The sequence below is a fragment of the Monodelphis domestica genome, chromosome 6 (assembly GCF_027887165.1).
Source record: "Monodelphis domestica isolate mMonDom1 chromosome 6, mMonDom1.pri, whole genome shotgun sequence".
Lineage (NCBI taxonomy): Eukaryota > Metazoa > Chordata > Mammalia > Didelphimorphia > Didelphidae > Monodelphis > Monodelphis domestica.
In genome coordinates, this window is record NC_077232.1 from 51,854,000 (window position 1) to 51,872,109 (window position 18,110).

At 34.8% G+C, this 18,110-nt stretch overlaps 1 protein-coding gene and 1 long non-coding RNA gene across 2 annotated transcripts in view; one reads left to right on the forward strand and one right to left on the reverse strand.

Moving 5' to 3' along the window:
* The window catches only part of LOC103097034 (uncharacterized), an 82,748-nt gene extending 79,232 nt beyond the window's left edge, over window positions 1-3,516 (forward strand). Inside the window, exon 5 of the long non-coding RNA XR_469412.2 lies at window positions 2,894-3,516. This is a non-coding gene — a long non-coding RNA (uncharacterized LOC103097034). The remainder of the gene's footprint in view (window positions 1-2,893) is intronic.
* The window catches only part of LUZP2 (leucine zipper protein 2), a 749,802-nt gene that overhangs the window by 172,347 nt on the left and 559,345 nt on the right, over window positions 1-18,110 (reverse strand). The window lies entirely within an intron of this gene.

The following is an 18,110-nucleotide window of genomic DNA, read 5'->3' on the forward strand; positions in this document are numbered from 1 at the left end:
TAAAGTAGAGGAAGGCACAAGAAGTGATGCAAAGAAGCACCTTTAAAGAGTTACAAGTTCCTGTGAGAGGGACTTCTTCATGCTTGGGACTTCTGAGTGCTCTCATTCTTTGGAGTTCTGAGTTCAAGTTGGAGACTGATGAAGAATCTGCTGTCTGGACCTGAGACCTTAGGCTTAGTGAGACAGTCCTTGAATCTCTCCCTTTGGACTGACTTGTGGTGAGTGAAAGAGCCCACTCCTTTCCTGGATTTTCTGAAGAGACTAGCCTCAGGAGAGACCTGTATAATTAAAAATCTGTTACTCTAAAAAAGAACTATATTCTCAGGAGTCCACTGACTTCCTGTCTTTATGTACTTCCTGTAGACAGGGAATATTAAGTAGGGACGCGGAGGGTCCTGGCCTCTTTGGCTTGATGACAATGAGCATTGTGGTGGTAAGAGAGATCTGAACTTACTGATCAGCCACAGGCACATGTTTGTTTGTTTTTTTTTAAATTTTGTATCTCTTTTATTCCTTTATTTCTAATTATCATTTAATAAATCTTTAAAATATAATATTTTAATATTGAGATTTAATTTCAACTTTTACATTTTTGTAAACCAGAAGTTGGAGACAGAATCCTAAATTTTTTTAAGATAGCCTAGATAAATTTTTTAAGCCACCTTTCTCTTGCCATGGATTTTTCGAGCCTTCCCCCTTACCCACCTCCCGAACTCCAAGAAAACTCTGAACTTGCTTCAGAGCTGCTGCCCAACTTCTGCCATTTTATTCCCTAATTTTTGCCAGGTTGCCCTCTCTACTAGCTGGGCTGTTTTTAGTTTAAGGGACTCAGCCAGAGACTCTTGGCTTGAACCTTTGTTCCTCAGTTCCTTGCTACTGATTCTGGCGTTACTGCTTCTGATTACACTTGCTCTGGCTACTAAATTCCAGTAGCCTTCTTCTGTTAAGCTCCTGCTCCTGTTTCTAAATCCTCTTCTTGCTCTGGCACTAGCCCCAAACCCGGCCCTGACTGCTGGTAGCTGCCGCTATATCTTTGGAACTCACATACTTGAAGCTGCTCTCAGAGCAACTGGTAAAAACCAGGGTGTTCTTTCCTTAGGCAATAATTAGCTTCCACATGGCAGGGGACCTCAGGAGGGAAGGGGAAAGAAGTTTACAGGAAGTAAATAGGAAGTAAAATTGCAAGTATGGAGCATTCTGTGAAAGAGCAGTACCTTGCCTATTTCAAACAGCTTCCAGTTTTAGGATTGTTTTTTTTTTTTCCTTCTACCACTGATCCTTTCAATTATCTTGCTGGAGATTCAGGGGAGAAATTCATCTCTCTACAATTCTTTGCTATTTGGTCCTGTCCAGGCTCTAAGATTCATCCAGTTTGGGATTTCTCAAATCCATGTTCTCCCTTGCTATGGTAAATCCCAGAGCTCTGACAAAAGGAATCTGAATAGATAGAGAAAGGAATTTTAAAGGGATTGGAGCTGAAAATTTTAAGCCTTTTCAGACTCCATTTTTTTTAAATAAAAGGCTCTGTATTTTATAGTATTTTACTGATTGTTTTATTTATGATTTAATTTTGTCATTTTAAGTTTATCTGTATTAATCTAATCAATATCTATCTGTAATACTGAATCAGTTTAAGCTACTGTGTTTTAACTACTGTTATATTCTGTTACCTTTCCTCTATAACTATACTGAACAAATATTATTGGATAAGCCCATTAAAAAAACAGCTTTTTTTCCCATTTTGTATTCCTTAATTGTCACATAGAAGATGGATGGACTTCATCAAAACTGGTTACAATTGTATAACCATCTTTGGAAAAATTAATGAGCTAAATATCTTAAATTGATTTTAAGGGGTCTTTAGACATGAAAAAAAATTTTTTCAACAACTCTGACTGATCATTTTGCTTGCCTCTGAGTTATTTGTAACAAGAGGTAAAGAGTTCATTTTAGTAGCTGAAGTGAAGCAATATTATAATCCCCACCTCCGCATTTGTAAAAATGTGTATGGATGGGACATAATAGTCTCATAACAAAAGGAGCTGGGAAGTTGATCCCAGGGCATGGTACTCCTGGATGGCTCCCAAGAGGGAACATCTCTCATTTATAACTTCAGCTTACTCTATCCTTCCACCAGAATGATCTAAATTCTTGGTGATGTTTTTAGACCCAACATCAACAGTACAGAGGTTTGGTTTTTTCTAAACTCCTCTCCCACATCTTTGTAATGATGGCAATAGTAGAATTTTAAAAAATATGTTTGTCAAGGTTGACAGATTTGCTACATCTGTAAAAAATTGTGACAAATGTACATCAATTCATAGGTTTTTAAAATGTCATACAGCAGACTCATGTGAATCCTAATGACAGTGGATTTGCTTGTTATTGTCACTAAATGAGCTATTATAACTGGGGATTTTGATACTCTCTGGATGTATATTACCTGTTGAATTACTGTTCTTTATAAAATACTGTTACTTTGTAAAAAAAAAAAAAATCATTTGTACTCACAGTGGATCATGGCCAAGTTTGAAAAGTAATGGATTTCATTTTTGGTGAGAAACTTTTGTATTCTACCTTTCCTTATCTGACACAGTGTCAGTGATTGTAAGCTATATATTTTTGATTTTTAAAACTTTTATTATTGTTTTTACTTGCATGTGCAATATACTATTTCAGTTTAGTTTTTTTTATCTCCTTTTTCTATTTGAAGCACATGTCAACAGTATTGAGAAGATTTTTCTTTATTTTTTTTATTTTGCAGTAATATAAGTTTAAAATACATTTGCCCTAATGTCAATGCATACCCCAAAAGCTTTAGACTATAAAAATGATGCCATTGATTGTTTAAAAAAATTATGCGGCTTTGATTAATGATTTTGTCTGATTCTAGGAGAAGGGGACAAAAGAGCCATTATACAGTGCCAAGGAGCACAAGGCCAAAAAGGATCAAACCAATCCAGGTAGGATTGATGGACTTCTAAGTCAATAAGAAAGGACTTGTACCTAGTGTGAGACTTGAGGTTGCAGTGCCTGTATCCACACTCTTTTGTGAAATACTCACAGACAAGTACCAAAGTTTGGCTATCATTCTGGCTCCCCCTATCCCTGAGAGTGAACTTAAAAACCATCCAGGGAATGACACTTCCCTATCACAAAAAATCTAGTCCTCTTTTCCCTTGTATAGTATGGCAACTTCCTGTAGTCTTGGCTTCAAATGGGTAAGTGAAATATTACTGCATTCTGTCCTACAGACTTGTGGGATAGGAATTACTTTAATTGGGCTCTGATTCAAAAACCTGTTATAGGTTTATTTTTTCCTTTACTTGGAATTTTTACACAAAAGACTTTGATAGTCTATATTTCATCCAGAAGTTATCTTTTCCTGGTGACCGTATTCTTAAATAATCCAGTTCAACCTTTTATAAAACCCCTCAACATTTTCTAACCCCTTTACAAGTACTAACTATGTATCTAATGTATCAAACAATGTCCTACATACTAGGAATAAAGAGAAAACATTTTTTGAATATTAAAAATCAACCAATCAACACACAAACTACCACCAACAAAAATAATCACATTCTAAAAGAGCTTACATTCAAATGAATCTCAAATGATAATGATCCCTAAGTTTTTTAGTCTTTTCTAATACTAGTGATGTTCCCTAATAAGCAATCATGATCCAATATTACTCATTTCTTACTCCTTATTAGTAGTATATTGGGTTTATGGTAATGACCTTGTGCATTCTTGAGTGCAGTCAGTCAGTAATAAGTAATTAGTAAAGGCCCTCCATCCATCAGGTAATGTCCTAAGCCCCAGGAAACAAAACACAGAAAACACAACACCCTCCTTCGCCCCTTGCCAAATTCTTACTGTCAAACAGCTCATTTTAGAATGGGTGAGAGCCAATATGGAAACAGCATCCATAGAAAATATCATTGGTCTTTATTATCTGAAGATTACGTATGTTTGTTAAAATTTATTTGTAACCCCAAAGCATTTTTTTGCTACAATTTCCCAGGCATTGGCAGACAAGTGAAAGTCAGTGAAAAATTTGAGTTGCCCAACATGCACATTGCCAGTAGGGTTGAACAAAGTGTTGTTTGCCCTTCTTGTTTCAGCTTTTGTATGACAAAACATGTGTTCTTTTCACAGACTAATGCTGTGTGTCTCCTATTTTTGTTCTTTTTATTGTTGATTTCACTATTTAAAATGAACTCCAAACATAATGATGAAGTCCTGTCTATGCTCCTTACTCTAATAAAGTACTGAGGTGCCTTTAAAGATAAAATTTATGTGTCAGATGAGCTTTTTTTTTTTTTGAAGGGGAGGCATGACTTATGATGCTATTAACTGAGTTCAGTGTTAATGATTCAACAATATGGTACATCCAGGAAAGAAAAGGAAATTCATCAATCTGTATGTAAGGCTGCAGCAGAAAGAATTCAATAAATGCTGTGACCAGAAGCTCCCAGAAACCCAGCCCTAACTTCCCTAGGATCAAGATTTCAGGATTTGATAAATACTTTTTTTGTGGCAAACTTTACAGAACATAATACCTTCAAATGATGAGAATCATGTCCAACATTTTGTGATCCATTTTGGAGGTTTTGGGAAAATAGATGTGAGTGGTTCTCCATTTGCTTCTCTAGCTCATTTTCTACAGATGTGGAAACTGAGGCAAACAGGATTAAATGACTTGTCCAGCATCACAGAACTAGTAAATGATAGTAAACTTGAACTCAGGTTTTCCTGACTCCAAGCTGGGCATTCTATCTACAGTGAGACCTAGCTGCCCAAAAATATTTTTGGTGTTGACTTTACTGAATATAACAATTTTGCATGGTGAGAATGAAATATATATGACAATATTTGAATATATAATAATATATATATATATGCCAGAGATGAGATTTGGACACATGTATATTAATATTATATTGTATATTGTATAATTAGATTATAAATATATAAAATATATATAAATATAAAATAATAAATAAAATAAAAAATAATGTGTATATATATATATATATATATATATATATATATATATCCTCTCTGGCATGTACAAGTTGTGTCCTTGGGCAAGTCATTTATAAATTCCTCTCTAAGATAAAGGAGTTGGAATAGATAGATGCTTTTAGCTTCCCTTCTACCTCTAAATCTAAAATCTCATAAATACTATGATCCAATGAGGCTTAACATCAAGAATTCAGACTGAGTATAATCAGAGGATCACTGAATCTCAAAGTGAGAAGCATCCTTAGATGGCATTTAGTGTAACACCAGTTTGAACAAGGAATTTGTCTGATGGATGAGTGTTTTCACATTTTCTTTTAAAAATATCTAGATCAAGATAGCTGAGATGACCCCAGGGAACAGTATGAGCATGGGACAGTATTTCCTTCACCTCAGAAACAGAGGTTAGTTTTTGCATATAGTCAAAATTATGAGTAAAAATATCCCCCCAAATGAGCAAAAGACAGAAAAAAAGTCTGGCCCTAGAAACATATTCTCAACCAAAGAGAAGACCAATATACAACTCACAGCAATACAAAAATGAAAATGAAGCCTCAAAGAAAAATGTGAAAGCATGTATGTAAGTCTAAAATGAACCCAGGAAAAGGGTTTAAAAAAAAACAAGAAACAAGAAAAATTAGAAAGGAAAGGGATAGAAAAAAATCAATACCTTGGAACAAAAACTTATTGTGACAAACAGTGTAAAAAAATGACTCGAATACAGGACTACAATCCCCATGAGCCTTTGCTCCACTTCCCCAGAATGCCTTGTAATCTCACCTTGGCCGAGATCGAGAAGGTATTTTAAGTTGATTCAAAGGCTTTTGAGGGGCTTTTCGGCTCTTTTGGGACTTCCGTTTTGGAGCAGAGGCGTCTCTTCCGTGATGTGAGGTTATTTTGTCTAGGCCTCTGGCCTAGGCACATGTTTCTGCCTTGTATATTCTTTAATCTTTAGCCTTTAATAAACCTCAAAAAAAATATAATACTCCTTGCAGAGAGAAACTAATTTCTACCTGCTTCAGTCTCCCCATCTCCCCTAAATTTTAATCTTTACAACAGGTACTTAAAAAAAGAAATATAATACCTAAAAATGGAAAATAACTCTCTAAAAAAGGAATTATAAAATCTCAAAGAACAAAATGGTTCCCTAAAAATTAAAATTGGACAAATGAAAGCTGATGACTTCATGACAGCAGGAAACAAGCAAATTCAAAAGAACAAAAAAAAATAAAAAATAGAAGACAATTTGAAATCTCTCACTGATAAAACAATTGATCAGTAAAAGAGATCTAGTAGAGATTATCTAAGAATCATTGGATGGCCTAAAAACCATGATTTAAAAAAAAAGACAATGGACATCAAGTGGACATGTTTTAAGTTATATTAGGCTGGAAAATATTTCAGTCCAAACTTTCATTGACTCTTTGAAAGAAATTATTAGGCAAAACTCACCTGATGTTCCTGAATAAGAGGACAAAATTGAAATTATAAGATTTCACTGATAAACTCCTGAAAATCATCCTAAATTTAAAAATTCCAGGATTAATATAGCCAAATTCCAAAAATCACAAATCAAGCAGAAAATGGTATAAGGACCCCCCCAAAAAAAGAATTTGAAATATTATGGAACCACAATTAGAATTACAAAAAAAAAATCTCACAGCTTCTCATTAAAGGACTGGAAGACATGGAATATGATACTCCACAAAGCAAAGAATTTGGGGATACAGCCAAAAATAACTTATCCATTATAACTTAGCATGATACACTAGGGGGGAAAATGGAAATTTGGAGGGATTCAAAGCATTCCTGACAAAAACAGAAAGAGTTAAGAAGAAAATGGAATTATCAAAAGTATCTCAAATGGGAAGTGTTAAGGCAGTGAATTAGGGAGAGTCACCTAGCTGACTTTTCCCAATAGTCCACACCAAATAACTTTAATGTCTCAAATAAAATTTTTGAGTGGAAGATCCAACAAAAGTTTAGGCCAAAATATTTTCCAGCCTAATATAACTTAAAATATTGGTAGAAGAAGTCTATGACACTAGTAAGGAGACATATCCAGTGTGCCCACATGTACCAGAGGCAATATTAGATATAACAATAGCAACAACTTCAAGAATTTTGAACCCAGAGAAAACAAGTGTCAGAAAGAGATTATGGAACACCTTTTGTGGGAAGTGTATTGAGTTGTCACTGATTTACAACTCTATTGCCTACATGTAATTGTGGTTTATAATTCTAGGGAAGAGGAGAGTCCTGTTGGCTGGTGACAAGGGAGAGGAGTCTCTGGTTCCAAAGCAAAAAGGAATAGAAGCAAGAGTACTTGTAGCTACAAGGGACCATGAGCCTTTTATGGATGACTACTAGAAAACAGAGGAGGAGAAAGATTAACATACCTCTACCAGGATCACACTACCTTGGAAGAAGCAAAAATTTGCAACCTCCCAAAAGCTAGGTGGAAAATAGCAGAATGCAGAAGCCTAAAAGCTTGAAACTTAAGACAATGTATCCCCATCTCCAGGGACACAGAGGACAATTTTAACATAAAATTCTAATTAAAGAAATTGCCTGAAAAATGAGTAAATAACAAAGAAGACTTTATCCATAAAGTTATTATGGTGGCAGGGAAGAGCAAGACAAAAACTAAAAGCAAAAAAAAAAAGAATCAAAGAAAAATGGCAATTTAACCCAAACCTAGTAAGATTCCTTGAAGGGAAAAAAAAAAGAAATAAGAGTAATGCAGGAAAATGTGGAAAAAGAAATGAGTAAGGGATAAATGATTTAGCAATGAAGAGTCATACCATAAACCAGTGATGGGGAACCTTTTAGAGACCAAGTGCCCAAACTATAACCCTCCTGCTACATGTAAGCCCCAATAGTTCCCCCAGACAAAGGAGGGAAGAAGCCCTCCCATTGGGCTGCTGGGCAGTGTAAGAATTAAATTTTAATGGTTTGACTAAAATATATATGAAGATTATAAATCATAATAAAGGTTACCAATTCAAAGTATTATTGCTCAAAGTCAAAATGAATTTAATAGTTTTTATTTACAAAAGTGGTGGAAAGAGTAAAAGCAGAGTGTTACAAAAGGGTAGAGAAAACATTAGCCTATCTAACTAAATAGTGCTCTGGTGCTCTATTCAATTGGAATTAAACTTTCTCCAAAAGACAGGAAAGGAAAGTCAGCTATCCATTCACCATAATTCCCTCAAAGAGGCAGGTCAAGACAATGACTCAAGCTGAAGGTGACTCCTGAAGTCAACTTTCTTCCTTGTCTGACCTTCTTCTTGAAGCTGACTTCCTTCTTGAAGTCCAACTCCTTTTTGAAGCTGACTCCCTTCTTGAAGTCCAACTCCTTGAAGTTGACTTCCTTCTTGAAGTTAATTCCTTGGCCCCAGAAATTCAGTGCATTTTATAGTGGCTTCTTGTCCCTTCCCTTCTTCATAAGGGCCCATCACAGCTTCCAAATTTCCCAGCACTTCTGGGAGGGGGGGGAAGTGTTTGTGGGAACCTCTCCCCACCTTCTAGAGAAGTGAATACTCATCAAAAGAGTTCACAGATTCCTAGTTGACTGAGGTGTGAATTCTCATTTCCTGGCTGATTGAGTTGAAAGGGTGTGGAGATCTCTTCCACCTAGTACTAAGTAGGGTATTCAAGCTTTAGTTGATTCAATTCAAAAGTAGACAAAGGAGAGTTAATCCTGTTTTCACAATCTGGTGAGATATTAAGTAGAGGTACTTAAGTGATTGCTAACCAAAGTGTTAACTCAAAATAGACAAAGGGCATAAAAGATTCCCTTTCACAAGAGTCAACTCAGAATAGACAAAGAGAACAAAGAATTCCCTTTTCACAGCATAAGGGTGGGGAGAAATGTCCTCAGGCACAAGTGGGAAGGGGGAAGAGAGCAGCCCCCTCTGGAAAATATGCAATTGGTTCAACAACATAACCAAAAACTAATTAGAAGAGCATGGAATAGTTTACCTCTAATGAATGTATATAAGGGAATAATTAATGTCTAAACAAGTTAGGGCGAAAATTGGTGAGATTTAAAATAGATAACTTTGACTACATTAAATTAAAAAAAGTTAGAAAAATTTGCAACAATAAAACCAAGACAACCATAAAAGGGAAAATAAAAATGGGGAGAAATTATAGCAAGTATCTCTGACAATTGCATCATTCCACAAATATTTAGAGAACTGAGTCAAATTGACAAGAATATGAAGTATTCTCTAATTGAGAACTAGTCAAAGGATAAGAATAGGGAATTCTCAGAAGAATAAATTAAAACTATATTTAGTCATATTTAAAAAGTTCGAAATCCCTATTGATTAGAGAAATACAAATTAAAACAACTCTTAGTACCACCTCAAACCTATCAGAGTAAATAGTGAAATGATTAATGCTGGAGGGGATGTAGAAAAATTGGGATGCTAAAAATGTTAGTGGATCTGTAAAGTGATAGTCATTTAGGGGGAAAATTTATAACTATGCCCAAAGAGGACATCAAACTTTCCATATTTTTAATCCAACAATACTATTTGGTCTGTATCCCAAAGACCTCAAAAATAGAGGGAAATGACGTACTTGTACAAAAAAAAATATTGATAGCAGCCTTTTTTTGTGGTGGCAAAGAACTGGAAACTAAAGAGATGCCCATTAGTTGGGGAATGGTTGACCAATGCAGTATAGGTTCGTAATGGAATACTACTTTGGCAGAAGAATTGATGAACAAGAAGTTTAAAAAAAATACCTGGAAAGAACTATAAGAATGTTTGCAAAGTAAAACACGCTAAACCATGAATATGTTGTACACACTAATAGCAATAAAGCACAATGATCAGTTATGAATGATGACTATCATTGAAACACACGTTTCAATAAAACGTCAAAAACTCAGGATGAAAAAAAACTGCCCACTGTCATAAAAGAAACTGATAAAGTCTAAATGCAAATTGAAACATATTCTTTAATCTTTCATGAATTTTCCTCTAGTGTAAGCAAAGTATGTCTTCTTTCACAATATGATAAACATGGGAATATGTATTGCATAGTATCACATGTTCAACCTATATCACATGACTTACCATCTTAGGGAGGGAAGAGCAGTGGGAGGAAGGGATAGAACATGGATTGCAAAATGTCAGAAAAGAATTATTAAAAATGGTATTGGGGGAGGGTGGCAGATAGGTGGCTCAATAGATAGCCAGGCCTGGAGACAGATCCTAGGTTCAAATCTTCCCAAAGCATTCCCTACCTGTATAATCTTGAGCAACTGACAACTCTTATTGACTAGCCCTTAACACTCTTCTGCCCTGGAATGAATACTTAATATTGGTTTTAAGCCATTAAGTAAAGTCATAAAAAATTGTTTGGGGGCAACTGGGTGGCTCACTGCAGAGAGCACTAGGACTGGAGATGGGAATCCTGGTTTCAAATATAGCATCAAACACTTCTTAGCTCTGTGACTCTGGGTAAGTCTCTTAACCCCATTGGCCTAGCCCTGATGACTCTTCTGCTTTGGGACCAAAATTTAATATCAATTTCAAGACATATTTAAGGGTTTATTATTTTCAAAAATTATACTGACATATAATCTGAGGGGAGGGAAGAAAGGAATGAGAATGATACAAGAAATTTATGAAATCAAAATTACTAGCTTGGTAAAAGAGGCACAAAATAAGCTATAAAAATAATATCAAAAAGAGCAAAATTAGACAAATTTAAATGGAAGTATAACAATGCACTGAAGAAAAGAACTTCTTCAGAATTAAAATTAGTCAAATGGGAAAAGAGGTAAAAAATCTCACTAAAGATATAATATTCTAAAAATTAAAATTGGACAAGTAGAAAGAGACATCAAGAAATGATAAAACATAAATAAATAATTAAATAAATAATTAAAAAAAACACAAAAATGGAGAAAGATATCAAAGGAAAAAATTGACATGAAAAACAGATTGAGGAGAGATAATCTGAGAATTTTTAGCCTGATCAAAGAAAGAATTAAGAAATGATATTTAAACATATTATCAAGGATAACTGCCCTGATGTCTTATATACAGGGTACAAAATAGAAATTTAAGGAAGTCACCAAATCCTTCCTTTTAGAGATCCCAAAATGAAAAGTCCTAGAAGTTATATCCAAATTCCAAAATTCTCACGTAAAAAAAAAATGGTCAGACATAAACAAATAATTCAAATGCCATGGAGCTACACATAGTCAGAATCAAACAAAATTTAGTGACTTGTATGTCAAAGAAGTGGAGGATTTAGAACATGATACTTGGGAAAGCAAAGGAACTAAGATAACAATGAAAAATCACTAACCTAGCAAAACTGAGTACAGTCATCGAGGTGAGGTAAACAGGTATTATATGATATAGAGGACTTACAAGCATTCTTTATGAAAAGATCAGAATGGAATGGAAAATTGGTCATTCAGAGGACAAAAGAGAAATGTAAAAAAATTAAAATGAAATAATTATTAGGGACTTGATATAGTTAAACTGTATAAACCTTTAAGGGAAGTGCTATATACATATATATATATATATATGTATATATATATATATATATAGAGAGAGAGAGAGAGAGAGAGAGAGAGAATTATCTGCAGATTATGTTAATTTATAATTATTTATTAGATAAATAAAAAGAGCAAGTCAGAGGATGAAGAGGCACCAGTCACAATGTGGCTGGCTGTTTCCCTTCCCAAACCTCCTTACACAGCCAGCCCCTCTCAAAGCTTGATGCATGATCTCCCTACAGGCAAACCTCCTCTCCCTGTGTGAATCCTTCCTCCATCCAAACCTTATACTCTCCATGACATCATTTTTTAAGAGTCTCAGTGATTGACCAGACTTGACCTCAGTCCTGGTCGGAGGCCAGACTTCACACAGGATATGAGGCAAGCATCTTCCAGCTGCCAGGCTGGTGGCAGGCAATGCTTGAACCTACCTCACTTTGAAAATTTATCAAAGAAAATTTACACACACACACACACATTTCATTGTCTATAGAAATGCAACTTACCCAATAGGGAAATAGAAGGGATGGGGTTAAGAGAAGTAGGGGAAGTGATAGAGAGGGCTGATTGATAATGATTGTAGTGATTAGGAGCAAAATAGACTTTTTAATGAGTAACAGGATAAAAAGAGACAGAGAGGAAGAAATACATGATAATGGGATGGAGGGAAATACATAGTAATCATAATTATGAATGTGAATGAAATGACCTCAACCAGAAAGAATGGATTAGAAAGCAGAAGCCAACAAAAAGTTCTCATAAATGACACACTTGAAATAAGAGACATACACCAGAGGTAAAATAAAGGAATAGAGCAGATTAAAGCTTCCTCTGAAGTTGAAAAGTCAGGGGTATCCATCATAACTTCAAAGCAAAAGCAAAATTAGACCTAATTTAAAAAGATGATCATTGAAATTACATTATGCTCACAGGTAGCCATAGACAATGAAATAATATCCGAATATATTACATCAAGTTTCTATGATAAAAGCTTCATTTCTGAAATATATACTGAGTATAGAACTGAGTCAAATTTATAAAAAGTTAAAAAAAATGAGTCATTCTTCAATTGATCATTGGTCAAAGGATGTAAACAGGATGTTTTTAGAAGAAATGGAATCTCTCTATAGTCATAAGGGAAAAAAAGTACCCCAAATAACAATTTATTAAAGAAACACAAATTAAAGTAATACTGAAGTGCTACCTCATATATATATATATATATATGCATATATATTTAGAAATTATAAATGCTGGAAGGGATGAGAAAAAATAGTTTCACTAATGAACTACTTGGAGAGAACTGAACCAGTCTAACTATTCTGGAGAACAACTTGAAACAATGCCCAAAGGACCTAAAACAGCAGAAATATCCTCCCCAAAAAATAGTGGAAGGAAAAGGAAAAAGACCCATCTCTACAAAAAGTTATTTATAATAGCTTTTATTTTTTGTGACAAAGGGATGGATATTAAGGAAATATAATCAATTAAAATGGCTAAATTTTGGCATATAATTGTGATGTACAATTTTGGTACGAGAAACGATAAGGGGCAGGGTTTTGAAAACATGGAAGTACTCTATGAACTGCTGAAGCAAAGTGAAAAGAAGCAGGAGAGATCATTCTGCACAGTAGCAGAAATGCTGTAATGATGATTTACTATGGAAGACTTGCCAACTCTGAGCAATATAATGAACCAAGAAAACTTCAAAGAACTCAGGTTGAAAAAAAGAGAACTAAAGAATTCTGAGTGTAAATTGAAGTATAATTATCATACTTTAAAAAAAGTGGCTAATCTTGAATTATATTTGGCATGATTTCACATGCATAATTCATATCATATTGCTTGCCTTCATAGTTGCCCCCATAGTTCATGGGGTGGGGAAGGTGGTGAGGAAAGGCGAGAATGTGGAATTCAATTTTAAAATAGAAATTTAAAAAATAACAATAAATTATTTTTAAACCCTCACCTTCAGTCTTAGAATTAACACTAAGTATTGGTTCCAAGGCAGAAGAGTGCTAGACCATGGGGGTTACACAGCTAGGAAATATCTGTAGTCACATTTGAACCCAAAACCTCCGATCTTTAGCCTGGTTCTCAATCCAATGGGCCACCCAGCTGCTCTCTAAATTAAATTGCTTTTAAAATAATTTAAACAATATGTGACAAACCATCTGACTATATTATAAAAAAGAGATGTTAACAGGAAAGGCTATCCCATATCCCTACTTCACTGATTAAAGCAATTATTTTCTTTTTTTAATATTACTTTCATTTATATTACATTAGTCTCTATTCTTTATATTTCCAATTGTGATATACCTACAAACAGTTTCCAACTCCTGGATCCTGGAACATTGTTATTTTGAGATGCAATTCATCCTATATTACATGATTTCTACTTATTCTGCCACTGCTGTCTAACTGCGTATTGTCTCCACTGATTTATTATTTCATAGAAATTTCTATTTTCTCTGTAGCTTTTGGCATCTTGGATTCCATCTATCTTTCACTGGATTCCTCAATTGCCTAAACAGCCTGTGAACAAACATGAATCCTCTGAATCCTGGTGACCGAATAGTCACCCAAACTTCTCTTTCATAGTGGTAAGACACAGTAATGGCATATTTCAAACAGAGACATTCAGATGCAAGGAGTGTCTAAGGAAGATGGTTATTCACCCCAAATCTGAACGAAAATCCTCTCCACAGGACATCTAACCAGTAGCCACACCTCTGCTATTTACTCTCCTGGTTGTCCTCCTCAATGGCCAGCTTGAGGATAGTACAAATAAAGTCTTTAAATGTCAGTCAGAAAAGTAGATGAGAAAAAAATGTAGCTATTAAAGTGATCACCTATCAAATAGTAGAAATCTTTGAAACTGCATAAGCTGAATCAATACAATGAGCCCCTTGCTACTTGGGTAAATCTTTTCTTTTACCCTCTGATAGGAAATTCTCCAAATGAAAATCACCCACAATTTTTTCCAGTCTCTCCTCTCAGTGATCTCTCATCAAGTTAATATGGGCCGGCTTAGTTGGTATTTTAGAATATGTTTATTCATGGAAATGAGGAGAGAGGATTTTCATCAACTCTGAGAAAGTGGAATTGTGAAATTTCCAATCCTTAACCCTCGTTCTTGACATATTGAGATTTTTTTTCTTAAATGAAATGGATATAGACAACATTTCACACTGTATAACAAGACAAAGTCAAAATGGGTACATGATTTAGATATAAAGGAAGACATGAGAAGGAAATTAGGGGAACATGGAAAATTTTACTTGTAATATATATATATATATATATATATATATATATATATATATATAAAGGGAAGAATTCATGATCAAGTAAGACACAAAGAGGATCACAAGAAGTAAAATGAATAATTTTAATTATATTTAATTAGAAAAATTTTGTAACATAAAACCAATGTGGCCAAAAAATAGAGGGAAAGCAGAAAGTGCATCTAGGTGGCTCACTGGATTGAAAGCCAAGGCTATTGATGGGAAGTCCTGGATTCCAGGCCACTTTACCCCCATTTGCTAGCCTTTTTCCCATAGAACAGATACTGGTAGCAATTCTAAGAGAGAGGGCAAGCAAAGAAATGGAAATTGAAGAGATGCCCATTAATTGGAGAATGGCTGAACAAGCTATGGGGTATGATTGTGATGGAATACTACTATGCTAAAGAAATGATGGAGCAGGATGATTTTAGAAAAACCAAACCAAACCTAGGGAGACTTATATGAATTGATGCTAAGTGAAGTGAGCAGAACCAGGAGAATATGGAACATAGTAAAAGCAAAATGGTATGATGATTAACTATGAAAGACAGTTATTCTGGTCAATACAATGATCTAAGACAATTCCAAATAATTTACAAAGGAAAAAGCTATCCTTCTCCAGAGAGAAAACTAATGATTTCTAAATACAGACTGACTTTTTTTCATTTTCTTTATTTTTCTTGTTTTTCTGTGTTTCTTTTTTTATTCGAAAATTTTATTTAATTAATGAATTTAGAATATTTTTCCTTTGTTACAAGTTATGTTCTTCCCCTCCTCTCCCCCCATCCACTCCCATAGCCGATGCACAATTACACTGGGTTTTACATGTGTCCATGATCAGAACCTATTTTAATATTATTGATGTTTGCACTAGGATGATAATTTAGAGTTTACATCCTGAATCACCCCCCTCAGCCCATGTGATCAAGCAGTTATTTTTCTTCTGTGTATCCACTCCTACAGTTCTTCTTCTGAATGAGGATAGTATTCTTTCGCATAGATGCATCAGAATTGTTCTGGATCATTGCATTGCCAGTAATGGATAGGTCCGTTACATTTGATTATGCCACAATATATCAGTCTCTGTGTACAATGTTTTCCTGGTTCTGCTCCTTTTGCTCTGCATCACTTCCTAGAGGTCGTTCCAGTCTCCATGGAATTCCTCCACTTTATTATTCCTTTGAGCACAATAGTATTCCATCACCAACATATACCACAATTTGTTCAGCCATTCCCCAATTGATGGGCATCCCCTCATTTTCCAATTTTTGGCCACCACAAAGAGCACAGCTATGAATATTCTTGTACAAGTTGTTTTACTTATTGTCTCTTTGGGGTACAAACCCAGCAGTGCTATGCTGGATCAAAGGGCAGACAGCCTCTTATCACCCTTTGGGCATAATTCCAAATTGCCCTCCAGAATGGTTGGATCAATTCACAACTCCACCAGCAATGAATTAATGTCCCAACTTTGCCACATCCCCTCCAGCATTCATTACTTTCCTTTGCTGTCATGTTAGCCAATCTGCTAGGTGTGAGGTGATACCTCAGAGTTGTTTTGATTTGCATCTCTCTGATTATAAGAGATTTAGAACACTTCTTCATGTGCTTATTAATAGTTTGGGTTTCTTTGACTGAGAACTGCCTGTTCATGTCCCTTGCCTATTTATCAATTGGAGAATGGCTTGATTTTTTGTACAATTGATTTAGCTCTTTATCAATTTGAGTAATTAAAACTTTGTCAGAGGTTTTTATGAAGATAACTTCCCAATTTGTTGCTTTCCTTCTGATTTTAGTTACATTGGTTTTGTTTGTATAAAAGCTTTTTAATTTGATGTATTCCAAATTACTTATTTTGCATTTTGTGACTCTTTCTAAGTCTTGCTTGGTTTTAAAATCTTCCCCTTCCCAAAGGTCTGACATGTATACTATTCTGTGTTCGCCTAATTTTCTTATAGTTTCCTTCTTTATGTTCAAGTCATTCACCCATTTTGAATTTATCTTGGTGTAGGGTGTGAGGTGTTGATCTAAACCTAATCTTTCCCCCACTGTCTTCCAATTTTCCAAGCAGTTTTTATGAAATAGTGGATTTTTATCCCAAAAGCTGGGTTCTCTGGGTTTGTCGTATACTGTCCCTGCTGAGGTCACTTACTCAGAGTCTATTCCACTGATCCTCCTTTCTGTCTCTTAGCCAGTACCAAATTGTTTTGATGACCACTGCTTTATAAAATAGTCTGAGATCTGGGACTGCAAGGCCCCCTTACTTTGTATTTTTTTTTCATTGTTTCCCTGGATATCCTTGATCTTTTGTTCTTCCAAATGAACTTTGTTATGTTTTTTTCTAAATCAGTAAAAAAAAAAAAATTTGGAAGTTCAATGGGTATGGCACTAAATAGATAAATGACTTTGAGTAGGATGGTCATTTTTATTATATTGGCTCATCCTACCCATGAGCAGTTAGTGTTCTTTCAATTGTTCAAGTCTAGTTTTAGTTGTGTGGAGAATGTTTTGTAGTTGTGTTCATATAGTTCCTGTGTTTGTTTCGGGAGATAGATTCCTAAGTATTTTATTTTGCCTAGGGTGATTTTGAATGGGATTTGTCTTTCTAGTTCTTGCTGCTGAGCTGTGTTGGAAATATATAGAAATGCTGATGACTTGTGTGGGTTCATTTTGTATCCTGCAACTTTGCTAAAGTTGTTGATTATTTCAATTAGCTTTTTGGTTGAATCTCTAGGATTTTTTAAGTAGACTATCATGTCATCCACAAAGAGTGATAGCTTGGTCTCCTCCTTGCCTATTTTGATGCCTTCAATTTCTTTTTCTTCTCTAATTGCTACTGCTAATGTTTCTAGTACAATGTCAAATAGTAGAGGTGATAATGGGCATCCTTGTTTCACTCCTGATCTTATTGGGAATGTATCTAGTTTATCCCCACTGCAGATGATATTAGTTGATGGTTTTATATATATACTGTTTATTATTTTTAGGAATGATCCTTCTATTCCTATGCTTTCTAGTGTTTTTAATAGGAATGGGTGTTGTATTTTATCAAAGGTTTTTTCTGCGTCTATTGAAATAATCATGTGATTTTTGTTGGTTTGCTTGTTGATGTGGTCGATTATGTGGATGGTTTTCCTAATATTGAACCAGCCCTGCATCCCTGGTATAAATCCTAATTTATCATGGTGAATGACTCTTCTGATCACTTGCTGGAATCTTTTTGCTAGTATCCTATTTAAGATTTTTGCATCTATATTCAT